The sequence below is a fragment of the Salvelinus namaycush genome, chromosome 4, assembly GCF_016432855.1.
Source record: "Salvelinus namaycush isolate Seneca chromosome 4, SaNama_1.0, whole genome shotgun sequence".
Lineage (NCBI taxonomy): Eukaryota > Metazoa > Chordata > Actinopteri > Salmoniformes > Salmonidae > Salvelinus > Salvelinus namaycush.
In genome coordinates, this window is record NC_052310.1 from 52532492 (window position 1) to 52546918 (window position 14427).

At 43.9% G+C, this 14427-nt stretch overlaps 1 protein-coding gene across 1 annotated transcript in view; it reads right to left on the bottom strand.

Moving 5' to 3' along the window:
• Nucleotides 1–14427, bottom strand: part of LOC120046605 (zinc transporter 6-like) — an 80768-nt gene that overhangs the window by 41860 nt on the left and 24481 nt on the right. The gene's annotated exons all lie outside the window — the stretch shown is intronic.

A 14427-nucleotide genomic window follows, 5' to 3' on the forward strand; every position in this document is an offset into this window, starting at 1 on the left:
CAGGCCTTAACCAGTCTCCAGCCACCTACGGCTCCCCAATGTATCTACACTTTAAAAAACACAGGGAGTAAACTCCCTGGTCCTAGGGGGCGCTGTAGAGTAGAGAAGCAGTAGGCTGGATGACGAGGAGGAGACAGAGGTGGAGGCAGAGTTATATCCGCCGGCCTGCAAACCCGGCTTTATGTAAGCCGAATATGATGGAAAGATTAGCAAAGCTTTGCATGGAGGGGAACATTTTGTTTTCACACTGCTCTACCATGTTGACTAAATTGAGTTGACGTAATCCATTATCCGTTCACCCAGTGGATCTATCGGACTGACTGAGCTCTGCTTGTTCTGTCCAGGCCACGCTGCCACAGTGACGGCTCAGCACTGTGTCACTGCCAGAGCAAACAGGTATATGAGATCACCTCAAATAGGGTATCATCCCATATGGCTTTTCAACTGTGGCCCAATCCTATAAAATCCACTGTGGTACAGGCATTAACATTAGGTTTTAATCATGTGAATGTACTAGAACATCAGGGAGGACATAGGCTAGACTTGCCTATTGGTAAATACATTATCCAATTGGATGAGCCCTGGTGCTAAGCATGGGCTATTCACTCAATGATTAGAAGACGGACCATGTTTAATAAAACAATAGAGGGTGAGATTTTCTTCCGGCCATATCAGCTCAGCGCCTTTACAGTGTACTTTACATCCATCACACAGTGTTCTATTCACGACACACTGCGTCCGTTAGGACACATATCCTACCCAATTGTCTGAATGAGTTTAATGCTAAGCGGTTTACACACTGACCCACCTGACTGTCTCTGCTCTCTTTTGTTTTAAAATAGACTTCCATCCAAATATCATGGATACAAACACTGGCACTCAAAACACTTGTCTGGTATCATGCAGCACAAGTACATTAGTCATAACTTCGGCTCCCTCCGGAGCTGAACCCAATATGTGAAGCATAACGTGTCCAGATTAAAGGTCATTTGTGTATGTTTGTAGACCTGATCAATGGGAGATAAAAGGGAAGGAGCAGAGTGGAGGAATATGACCCGGGAGCTGCATAATTAATGATGTCTGCAGAGCAGAAGCCCAAACAAGTCTGATCGGCTGACTGTGCCCCATGCCTTTCTGCCATCCCAGCCCCAGCTCAATCCCAGCCCCACCCCCTAGCCCCAGCCCATCAGTCGCACCCACCCCAGGGAACAAAATCCATTAACGGCATTAAGTGCTGCCTGGTTATCGGAGGATAAGCAAAAGTTAAAAGGGGCCTTTGGACCATTGTTGTGTATCACCTTTCCCTGGGCCAGGCCATGTTGGGTCCTAACTGCCTTGGCGCATAGACAGTTTCACACAGGTATACACTAGGGTTGAATGGAAGGAACCCGGTTTCTGAGATCAACCGCCCAAAACTAGTCCCTTTTCCCGGGATAAATAACTGCGAGAAACCGGTCAATTATAATAAATTATTTATATCAACAGCATGAAGTGAAATGGAACTGTTAAATGATATACAATGACTAAATCTGGCTTCTCTATGACCTTCTCTCTGCATGATCAAATCCTCAATGCTCATGGTGGGGACAGACAGCCCATCTCAGTTTGGAGTGCAGTTTACAATGGATGTAAACCTATCATCTCATCATGGTAACTTTTTTTCTTGTGACAGGTAGGCCTACATTTTAAAACAGCCTATCACTCAAATATCATTGCTTTAAATCAGAGCATGAGTGAGCAGTCTCTCTCTCTCAGCATCAATTACATCCAAAATAGATAGATATCTTGAACAGGATTTATCGAGATGTCCTATATACCTCTTCAGGTAATAAATTCAATGCAGTATTAGCCTTATATTTAGCTAATGAATGATGGGTTATGCATACGTTTCTAACATAGCTTCGTTATTGCGCAATATGCACCCACCTATGTTCCGCTGGCCTCTCTTCCTAAAAAAATAAAAAAATAAATAAAGAAAACACTCCTTAGCTTTTGGAGTCCCATGCAGGAAAAGCTAGAATAGCTTGCTGGACATTTTTTTTATGTAGCATTTCTTTTACCAATAGACTATTCGAAGAGGGACGCTAGCTTGTTGTTGTTTGTTTGCTGAATGTTAAATACAGCAGCCAATAGAACTCACGGGTAGTTTGAAAGAAGAGCGAAAGAGCGATGGCGGTAGGCTATAGCAGTTATTTATCCAGACCAATAACCATTCAATCTTCAATTTTATTTAACTAGGCAAGACAGTAAATTCTTATTTACAATGACGGCCTACCTCCCCAGCCAAACCCTCCCCTAACCCGGACGACGCTGGGCCAATTGTGCGCCGCCCTATGGGACTCCCGATCACGGCTGGTTGTGACACAGCCTGCGAATGAACCATGGTCTGTAGTGACGCCTCTAGCACTGCAATGCAGTGCCTTAGACCGCTGCGCCACTCGGAAGACCATGAAGAGAAGTGAAAGCCGTCTGCATCTAATTCTAGTCCTATATGTTTCAAGCATGTCATTAGAATGATGAAAATAAAGACAATGAAACGTATTTCACTTAACTGTTGAAAGCGAGAAAGCAATGAAGCAACAATAGAGAGAGAGAAGGAGGAGGTAGGCTAATAACATTAGGGGAAATATTATGAAAGGCATATCTGCGTCAGCCTACTAATTATAACAATAGGCCAAATTATATTTCCAAATTAAAATCAAATTCGCTAGCCTACACTTGTAACTAGAGGTCGACCGATTAAATCGGAAAGGCCGATTAATTAGGGCCGATTTCAAGTTCATATAACAATCGGTAATCAGCATTTTTGGACACCGATTGTGGCCGATTACATTGCACTCCATGAGGAGACTGCGTGGCAGGCTGACTACCTGTTACGTGAGTGCAGCAAGAAGCCAAGGTAAGTTGCTAGCTAGCATTAAACTTATCTTCACATAAATCACTAGTTATCTAAACATGGTTGATGATATTACTAGTATATCTAGCTTGTCCTGCGTTGCATATAATCGATGCGGTGCCTGTTAATTTCTCATCGAATCACAGCCTACTTCGCCAAACGGGTGATGATTTAACATGCGCATTCGCGAAAAAAGCACTGTAGTTGCACCAATGTGTACCTAACTATAAACACCAATGCCTTTCTTTAAAATCAATACACAAGTATATATTTTTAAACCTGCATATTTAGTTAATATTGCCTGCTAACATGAATTTCTTTTAACTAGAGAAATTGTGTCACTTCTTGCGCTCCGTGCAAGCAGAGTCAGGGTATATGCAGCAGTTTGGGCCACCTGGCTCGTTGCGAACTGTGTGAAGTCCATTTATTCCTAACAAAAACCTTAATTTGCCAGAATTGTACATAATTATGACATAACATTGAAGGTTGTGCAATGTAACAGCAATATTTAGACTTATGAATGCCACCCATTAGATAAAATACGGAACAGTTCCGTATTTCACTGAAAGAATAAACGTTTTGTTTTTCGAAATTATAGTTTCCGGATTTGACCATATTAATTACCTAAGGCTCGTATTTCTGTGTGTTCTTATGTTATAATTAAGTCTAGGATTTGATATTTGATAGAGCAGTCGGACTGAGCGGTGGTAGGCAGCAGCAGGCTCGTAAGCATTCATTCAAACAGCACTTTCCTGCATTTGCCAGCAGCTCTTTGCTGTGCTTCAAGCATTGAGCTGTTTATGACTTCAAGCCTATCAATTCCCGAGATTAGGCTGATGTAACCGATGTGAAATGGCTAGCTAGTTAGCGGGGTGCACGCTAATAGTGTTTCAAATCGGTGACTTCACTCGCTCTGAGACCTTGAAGTAGTTGTTCCCCTTGCTCTGCAAGGGCCATGGCTTTTGTGGAGCGATGGGTAACGATGCTTCGAGGGTGGCTGTTGTCGATGTGTCCCTGGTTCGAGCCCAGGTAGAGGCGAGGAGAGGGACGGAAGCTATACTGTTACACTGGCAATACTATAGTGCCTATAAGAACATCCAAAAGTCAAAAGGTATATGAAATTCAAATGGTAGAGAGAGAAATAATCCTATAACTCCTATAATAACTACAACCTAAAACTTCTTACCTGGGAATATTGAAGACTCATGTTAAAAGGAACCACCAGCTTTCATATGCTCTCATGTTCTGAGCAAGGAACTTAAACGTTAGCTTTCTTACATGGCACTTTTACTTTCTTCTCCAACACTTTGTTTTTGCATTATGTAAACCAAATTGAACATGTTTCATTATTTATTTAAGGCTAAATTGATTTTATTGATGTATTATATTAAATTAAAATAAGTGTTCATTCAGTATTGTTGTAATTGTCATTATTACAAATAAAAATAAAACATTTTTTATTATTATATATATATTTTTAATTATTTATTTATTTCCGTATAAAAAAATAATCTTTTTTTTTTTTTTATCGCTTAAATCGGCCGATAAATCGGTATCGGCTTTTTTTGGTCCTCCAAGAATCGGTATCGGCGTTGAAAAATCATAGATCGGTCGACCTCTACTTGTAACTTTGTAGGCCACATGTGCTACACCAGAATCGCATGTTCACTCAGCTTTATCATGGTTTGAAAGAGGTGCGTAAATCCAGTCCAGATAATACAATTCACACCCAAAAAGACTAGCCTACTGGAGCTTTACCCAAGAGAGCATATAGCTAGCTACATCTATGGGCTTTTATGTTTTTCTGTTGTGCATAATGTGCAGTATACTGCTCTCTTGGATAACAGCACAATCATTTGGGCTTTTCGAGCTTGGGCTCATAAAATGTATTTAATGTATGGCTCATCAGACCAGAATTTTCGATCAAAGCCTATTTGTATGCTTTAAACTGAAACTTCCAGTTTGGGCGGGAAATACCAGGTTAACCCGGAGAAAAGTGATTTTTCTTGGGATGGAACATTTGTAAAATACCTGGAAAATATTCACCCTAGTATACACCCATAGCACCCTCCCCACACACACACACACAGTATCTCAGATAGGAAAGATTTGCTAACTGCAGCTGTGTGGACTGTCATTGCGCAGAGAAACACGCATCGACCGGGGCATCTCGGGTGTCTGTCGACGCGGCACATTAAAACAACAATAAATCGCTCCATATGTAAACTAAAAGCTTTATTGACTTACTACATAGAAACACCTGGCAGGGGAAATGGGAGCCGTGCAAAGGAAGCTGCTGCTGGTCTGGGCCAGTGCTGACAGCCACGGGGGGGGGGGGGGGGGGGGGGGGGTGACCAGGGCTGCCTGCTACATAGCATTGAGAGCTGAGAGCACACACACTCACACTAGGAATGTGACAAATGTGATTTTTATTAAATGTTTAAACTATCCTTTTTTAATAATTTAATTGATAAGAAAAAAAAGCATGACATGACGTGAATTCCAGGGCCCCCATCATCCGATCTGAAGCATGAAGTCACAAGCCCTGGTCTACCCTAGAAAGCCTATATAAATGATAAATTACCAAAATCGCCAGAACGGCCAAGCACCAACAACAAAAAATGGATGGACGTTTTGGCCTCCAGCAATACGGCGCGCTTCAAATTCAAATACTTCCGGCTTCATGCGCCATCGGGGGTTTTCCACAGGAATACGTGGATGACGTCTGCGCTATCACTATCTACTGGTGATTTCGATGGTGAATTCAAAATGCAGATATGGTCCTGCATGTGACAGCTAGGGGGCAATGTAGTTCAATCTACCGCAGTCATGTCTACCAGACGGCACTCACCTTAATGCTGTCCCCCACCCACTCAGCAACGATGGTAGTTGATGCCGTTTTAGGTTCCCTGCTGTGTGCCTCTCCTCCATGATCACAGGTCAGTAGATGGGACTTCATGTCACACTTCTCATCGATGTGATGGCTCGTTGCAGCGATGTATGACAGTGTGTTCATAGACGTCCAACAATCTGTTGTTAACGCTATGTATGTGGTTTGAGAGCTCGCACTTCGGACTTGCAGAGCAGTCATTGTACAATTTCTCCACACGGTTTTTCGACATGGTATCTGGTAGCCTGGTTCTAGATATGCCCTCACGGCATTGAAGCCGACATCCTCTACCATTGACAATGGCTGCATATCAAATGTAATAATTTCTGTAATCAGCGCTGCGATTTTCTCACTCCGTCCCTTATCGTACTTTTGTGTGACGAGCCTGTCGAATGTCTGTTGTTGGGGGTCTGCGCTGCTAACAGCAACGGTTTGGGACTCACGGTGCCACCCTTCCAGATGGTTAAGCATTGCACCTGTACTGACACCGTAACTCAATTGCAAAGTTGGCATTTCACCACCTTCTTATTGAACTTATTGTCATATAAGCTGCTGTCGCTTCCCTGTCTCACTGCCATTTTTCTGTTAACGATGACAATGACGTGTGGAGCGCTTTATATCCGTGGCAAATAACTTGAAAGATGCATATCACCTCCTACTAACATTACAGTATTGTATTAGGTATTTGTAAAAAAATATATATTAAAAGCCCTTTATCCCTAAACAATTTATTCATTTATTTATAAACAATAACAATCCCAACTTTGTTTAAACGTTCACACGCTTCACACACATTACCTTCACACACACACCTTAGTGGCCCAGGGGGGAGAAGTGTGTCATAACACACCACATATAGTTTTGCACACAAACACAAGTGTGTGTGTGTATATATACACTGCTCAAAAAAATAAAGGGAACACTTAAACAACACAATGTAACTCCAAGTCAATCACACTTCTGTGAAATCAAACTGTCCACTTAGGAAGCAACACTGATTGACAATAAATTTCACATGCTGTTGTGCAAATGGAATAGACAAAAGGTGGAAATTATAGGCAATCAGGAGACGTGGAGGAGGCCGTAGGAGGGCATCTCATCTCGGTACCTAATGGCAGTCAGGCTACCTCTGGCGAGCACATGGAGGGCTGTGCGGCCCCACAAAGAAATGCCACCCCACACCATGACTGACCCACCGCCAAACCAGTCATGCTGGAGGATGTTGCAGGCAGCAGAACGTTCTCCACGGCGTCTCTAGACTCTGTCACGTCTGTCACATGTGCTCAGTGTGAACCTGCTTTCATCTGTGAAGAGCACAGGGCGCCAGTGGCGAATTTGAATTTGCCAATCTTGGTGTTCTCTGGCAAATGCCAAACGTCCTGCACGGTGTTGGGCTATAAGCACAACCCCCACCTGTGGACGTCGGGCCCTCATACCACCCTCATGGAATCTGTTTCTGACCGTTTGAGCAGACACATGCACATTTGTGGCCTGCTGGAGGTCATTTTGCAGGGCTCTGGCAGTGCTCCTCCTTGCACAAAGGCGGAGGTAGCGGTCCTGCTGCTGGGTTGTTGCCCTCCTACGGCCTCCTCCACGTCTCCTGATGTACTGGCCTGTCTCCTGGTAGCGCCTCCATGCTCTGGACACTACGCTGACAGACACAGCAAACCTTCTTGCCACAGCTCGCATTGATGTGCCATCCTGGATGAGCTGCACTACCTGAGCCACTTGTGTGGGTTGTAGACTCCGTCTCATGCTACCACTAGAGTGAAAGCACCGTCAGCATTCAAAAGTGACCAAAACATCAGCCAGGAAGCATAGGAACTGAGAAGTGGTCTGTGGTCACCACCTGCAGAACCACTCCTTTATTGGGGGTGTCTTGCTAATTGCCTATAATTTCCACCTTTTGTCTACATTGTGTTGTTTAAGTGTTCCCTTTATTTTTTGAGCAGTGTATATTTTACATACACACACACATATACAGTGGGGAGAACAAGTATTTGATACACTGCCGATTTTGCAGGTTTCCTACTTACAAAGCATGTAGAGGTCTGTAATTTTTTTTTTATCATAGGTACACTTCAACTGTGAGAGAATCCAGAAAATCACATTGTATGATTTTTAAATAATTAATTTGCATTATATTGCATGACATAAGTATTTGATCACCTACCAACCAGTAAGAATTATGGCTCTCACAGACCTGTTAGTTTTTCTTTAAGAAGCCCTCCTGTTCTCCACTCATTACCTGTATTAACTGCACCTGTTTGAACTCGTTACCTGTATAAAAGACACCTGTCCACACACTCAATCAAACAGACTCCAACCTCTCCTCAATGAAAAAGACCAGAGAGCTGTGTAAGGACATCAGGGATAAAATTGTAGACCTGCACAAGGCTGGGATGGGCAACAGGACAATAGGCAAGCAGCTTGGTGAGAAGGCAACAACTGTTGGCGCAATTATTAGAAAATGGAAGAAGTTCAAGATGACGGTCAATCGGTCTGGGGCTCCATGCAAGATCTCACCTCGTGGGGTATCAATGATCATGAGGAAGGTGAGGGATCAGCCCAGAACTACACGGCAGGACCTGGTCAATGACCTGAAGAGAGCTGGGACCACAGTCTCAAAGAAAACCAGTAACACACTACGCCTTCAAGGATTAAAATCCTGCAGCGCACGCAAGGTCCCCCTGCTCAAGCCAGCGCATGTCCAGGCCCATCTGAAGTTTGCCAATGACCATCTGGATGATCCAGAGGAGGAATGGGAGAAGGACATGTGGTCTGATGATACCAAAAATAGAGCTTTTTGGTCTAAACTCCACTCGCCGTGTTTGGAGGAAGAAATAGGATGATTACAACCCCAAGAACACCATCCCAACCGTGAAGCATGGAGGTGGAAACATGTATCGCGAGATTTTGGCCAACAACCTCCTTCCCTCAGTAAAAGCATTGAAGATGGGTCGTGGCTGGGTCTTCCAGCATGACAACGACCCGAAACACACAGCCAGGGCAACTAAGGAGTGGCTCCATAAGAAGCATCTCAAGGTCCTGGAGTGGCCTAGCCAGTCTCCAGACCTGAACCCAATAGAGAATCTTTGGAGGGAGCTGAAAGTCCGTATTGCCCAGCAACAGCCCCAAAACCTGAAGGATCTGGAGAAGGTCTGTATGGAGGAGTGGGCCAAAATCCCTGCTGCAGTGTGTGCAAACCTGGTCAAGAACTACAGGAAACGTATGATCTCTGTAATTGCAAACAAAGGTTTCTGTACCAAATATTAAGTTCTGTTTTTCTGATGTATCAAATACTTATGTCATGCAAGAAAATGCAAATTAATTACTTAAAAATCATACAATGTGATTTTCTGGATTTTTGTTTTAGATTCCGTCTCTCACAGTTGAAGTGTACCTATGATAAAAATTACAGACCTCTACATGCTTTGTAAGTAGGAAAACCTGCAAAATCGGCAGTGTATCAAATACTTGTTCTCCCCACTGTATATATATATATATATTTTACATACATACACACATATATAAAAACACAACTGTTGATGAGATAGAGTTGAACCATCAAACTTGACCCATCAGTAACCAAAACCTGAAGCTAGCTGTGACTACCAGCTCTCACGAAGAACTTTCACCAGACCACTAAATAAATGGAGTAACTGCTTGAAAGAAAATCTGACCTCTGAGATCAACATTTATATTCACCATTCAGTGGAAACAAAGTGAAGATGGGTACACGACTGATTTAGGAGGATAGTGTTATGATAATGGTCAAGGTATAGTGTTGTAACCACAGAATTTAATGAGATTGTATTTTTATGGTTTTAACCACATCTTTAAAAAGCTGCAGGTTCTATGTAAAGATTTCTCACTTGTTCACTCTTGACAGTTGGTGTTTCACAGCGCAGCACAGCCTAAAGACAATTCTAGTTGTTATCAAAAATATAAAATAACTACCTGCCCGTCAATTCTCACCTATTCCAAAGTTTAGAGTAATTGAGCACCCCATCCCACCCCCCCTTATACAAGGTGGCCCTACTGTTGTCAGAGTGACAGGCTACACTGAATCCTGATGGATGAGGCTAGTAGGATGTAGCCCTCTGAATAGGAAGACATGGGTGAGCAGCACATCGTTTTTTCCCAATAAGGAATAGGCTTGTGTAACGCGAGGCTACAGATGGAGACTGGAACTCTACACTTTAAGTAGGCTGTCAGAAATGAATAGGGGTACAAGGACAGGCCCCTGAGGAGCTTCAGACCAGCTTGTAGTGATATCGTCCCCTGCCCTGGAGACAGGAGAGCGAGCTCCCTGCTCCAACCCTGAGCTGAATACACTCTGGCCAGACTTGGCTTGGATAGGCTTCTGTTGTCAGGGTGGATCTCAGTCTGTGCCTGTGGAATGTCTTAGGTGTCTTACTACAGTCTCCTCTTAATTTAACAGCAACAAAACCGGATGCCGCTATTAGATTAGCTCATTCGGACGGATGGTAGCTCTAAAAATATTACATAAGATGAGGCAGATGAGGACATACATTAGCTGTACTGAACATACAGTTGTGGCCAAAAGTTTTGAGAATGACAAATATTAATTTTCACAAAGTCTGCTGCCTCAGTTTGTATGATGGCAATTTGCATATACTCCATGTTATGAAGAGTGATCAGATGAATTGCAATTCATTGCAAAGTCCCTCTTTGCTATGCAAATGAACTGAATCCCCAAAAAACATTTCCACTGCATTTCAGCCCTGCCACAAAAGGACCAGCTGACATCATGTCAGTGATTCTCTCATTAACACAGGTGTGAGTGTTGACGGGGACGAGGCTGGAGATCATTTTGTCATGCTGATTGAGTTCGAATAACAGACTGTAAGCTTCAAAAGGAGGGTGGTGCTTGGAATCATTGTTCTTCTTCTCTCAACCATGATTACCTACAAGGAAACACGTGCCGTCATCATTGCTTTGCACAAAAAGGGCTTCACAGGCAAGGATATTGCTGCCTGTAAGATTGCACCTAAATCAACCATTTATCGAATCATCAAGAACTTCAAGGAGAGCGGTTCAATTGTTGTGAAGAAGGCTTCAGGGTGCCCAAGAAAGTCCAGCAAGTGCCAGGACTGTCTCCTAAAGTTGATTCAGCTGCGGGATCGGAGCACCACCAGTACAGAGCTTGCTCAGGAATGGCAGCAGGCAAGTGTGAGTGCATCTGCACACACAGTGAGGCGAAGACTTTTGGAGGATGGCCTGGTGTCAAGAAGGGCAGCAAAGAAGCCACTTCTCTCCAGGAAAAACATCAGGGACAGACTGATATTCTGCAAAGGGTACAGGGATTGGACTGCTGAGGACTGGGGTAAAGTCATTTTCTCTGATGAATCTCCTTTCCGATTGTTTGGGGCATCCGGAAAAAAGCTTGTCCGGAGAAGACAAGGTGAGCGCTACCATTAGTTGTGTCATGCCAACAGTAAAGCATCCTGAGACCATTCATGTGTGGGGTTGCTTCTCAGCCAAGGGTGTGGGCTCACTCACAATTTGCCTAAGAACACGGCCATGAATAAAGAATGGTATCAACACATCCTCCGAGAGCAACTTCTCCCAACCATCCAGGAACAGTTTGGTGACGAACAATGCCTTTTCCAGCATGATGGAGCACCTTGCCATAAGGCAAAAGTGATAACTAAGTGGCTCGGGGAACAAAACATCAATATTTTGGGTCCATGGCCAGGAAACTCCCCAGACCCTAATCCCATTGAGAACTTGTGGTCAATCCTCAAGAGGCAGGTGGACAAACAAAACCCCACAAATTCTGACAAACTCCAAGCATTGATTATGCAAGAATGGGCTGCCATCAGTCAGGATGTGGCCCAGAAGTTAATTGATAGCATGCTAGGGCGGATTGCAGAGGTCTTGAAAAAGAAGGGTCAACACTGCAAATATTGACTCTTTGCATCAACTTCATGTAATTGTCAATAAAAGCCTTTGACAATTATGAAATGCTTGTAATTATACTTCAGTATTCCATTGTAACTTTTGGCCACGACTGTACTGTCGACATCACCTAGTTCTAGCCTATTAGCTACATGTCTATGAAAAAAGCTAACCCCATGGACCGATTATTACCTTTAAATCACGGTGTGCTTTACTTAGACAGATTCTAAGTAAAGCAGATGTGATCTTCCTGATGCGGTCGTTTGGGGAATAAAGTAAGTGAGTTCATTATAGGCAAAGCTGAGAATCATTTGGAACAGACAGTGAATCTGAATGTAGGACTGTTCCCTTTACTCATAGCCCTGTGGGACTCAATGGCTTCACCAGCTGTGCTCTAACGTGGAAGAACAGGAGGGGCCTGGGGACTAACCAACTCTCCCTTCACCGAAAACACACACACACACACACACACTTACACACAGCCGCACATGTACAAACACACACTGACAAACAAACACACACTGACAAACAAACACACACTGACAAACAAACAAACTCATGGACAGTTGGACACACATGCTGCAAGAGCCTAGCGAGGACAAGCTCAGTCTCAAGTGCCACACACATTCTCTTTTTCCATCACTCTCAGTCACACTCTCTTACCCACATATGTTTTTGGGGGGCATCTGCATAGAGTTTGCCACCATGCCAGTCTCCTGAGAGCCACACTGGGCCAGCAGCTCAGACTAGGGGGGTTGTCCGACAGGGTAAACCCTTTCATTCAGCTCTCTCGCTCCCTGAGCAGGAGGAAGGATGGAGATGGGGAAGATAAGGGAGGATAAGGGAGGAGGGGTGTTTATAAGCCTGCAGAACAGGCACTTGACCTCCTTTCGCTTGGCTTCCTCCAGCTGTAGAAATACGGTGTACGGCGGGAACACACAGTCCCAGAGACTAGTGCTTCTGACAGGATGCTGTCTGATATAAAAGGAGCAGAAAGACATCAGATGCACCAACTAACACAAAAACAAACATAACCTATCACATGAAAACACACTCACACTGATCAACTAACCTCTGTGTGTGTGTGTGTGTGTGTGTGTATGTATGTGTGTGTCTGTCCATGTTCCATAACACCATCAACGCTGAAAAGTCCTGAATTTCCAGAAATCACAAAGGAGCATTAAAAATGCTTAAAAGTAACCCACTATAATCATCCAGTATAATCCCCCATATCAATTTAGCAGAATAATTGGCATAGTAAACAAACACAGTATAAGAAGGGAATAAACCTAGAGGATCATTGGCCTTGAAAACATTAACTGCGTGCAGTCAGTTTGTGTTTGTCTGTAATGACCTACACAACCCACGTTCCGCAGCGAGTATTGATCCAGCTAAAAGAAGTGTTGACAAAAGAGGAATGTGCATATCAAATTAAAGCATTTTTCAAAAGCTTGAAACTTTATCTAGTCTACCGGTGCAAAATTTGATCTGGACCAGCTGACAACACCAAACGGCATCCTGTAGACTCATGTTTTATTCTGAAAGGCTACGGAACAGCTCACCACTTTAGGATAAGTTACACACACACAAAATGCGTTTTGAGGAAGAGGTGAGCAGAGGACGCAAAGAATCAAGGAAATACAATTTAAATTCCCCCCTGGAAACCTCCCAACACCACCCTTTAAGGCACCATTATCAGATACTTGCCGTGCGCTGCTCGGCAACATCCAAAAATTACACAAATGCCTACTTTGTAGTCCTACAGACTGTCCCTACCTCTGACGCAGTGGAAATCATAATTAATACAGAGCAGGTGACAAAGGTTTTTAAACAGCTGAACCCAAGGAAGGCCTCAGGGCCAGATAATGTGAGCCCACTCCTCCTCAAGACCGCTGAGGAGCTTGGTCCAGTCTGGCAATCCATCTTCCAGTTATCCCTCGACTCACACACAATACCACAGACCTGGAAAACATCTCACATCATCCCAATCCCCAAAAAAGCCATGCCCCATGGAGCACAATGACTACTGACCAGTGGCCCTGACCTCAGTGCTCATCAAATCTCCGGAGAGAATAGTGGTTCGGTACCTAAAAATCTCTGTGGATAGTAATGTGGACGCCTACCAGTTTGCCTATAGAAACGGGTGCAGTACAGAGGAGGCAGTGACCACCCTCACACCTGATCCAGAAACACCTTGACCAACCAAAAACCTACACCAGAGCACTCTTTATAGATTCCTCTGCCTTTAACACCATACAATCAAACCTTCTCCTAACCAAAATGAAAGAACTGGACATTAACCCACACCTGATTCACTTCTATCACTCATTTCTCAGTGACAGAACTCAGTTGGTCAAGGTAAACAACACCCTTTCCCCCTCCTGTGGTCACCAGCTGCAGGGGTCCACAAGGTTGTGTGAGCTCACCCGTCCTCTTCATTCTGAATACCAACGATTGCACAAATCAAAACACCAAGCATCACATAATTAAGTTCTCAGATGACACCGTCCTGCTGGCCTTAATGGGTGACAACAGCAACCTCCCTCTGTACCTAGACAGTGTAAACAGCCTGGTGTGACACAAATTCTCTGGTCCTGAATGTAAAGAAAAACACGTCGTTATCTTTGACCCCACGTCAGTGGCTGACCGGAACCAGGTCATCATTCACAGTGAACAGATGCAGCAGGTCGACTCATATAAATATCTGGGCGTACAT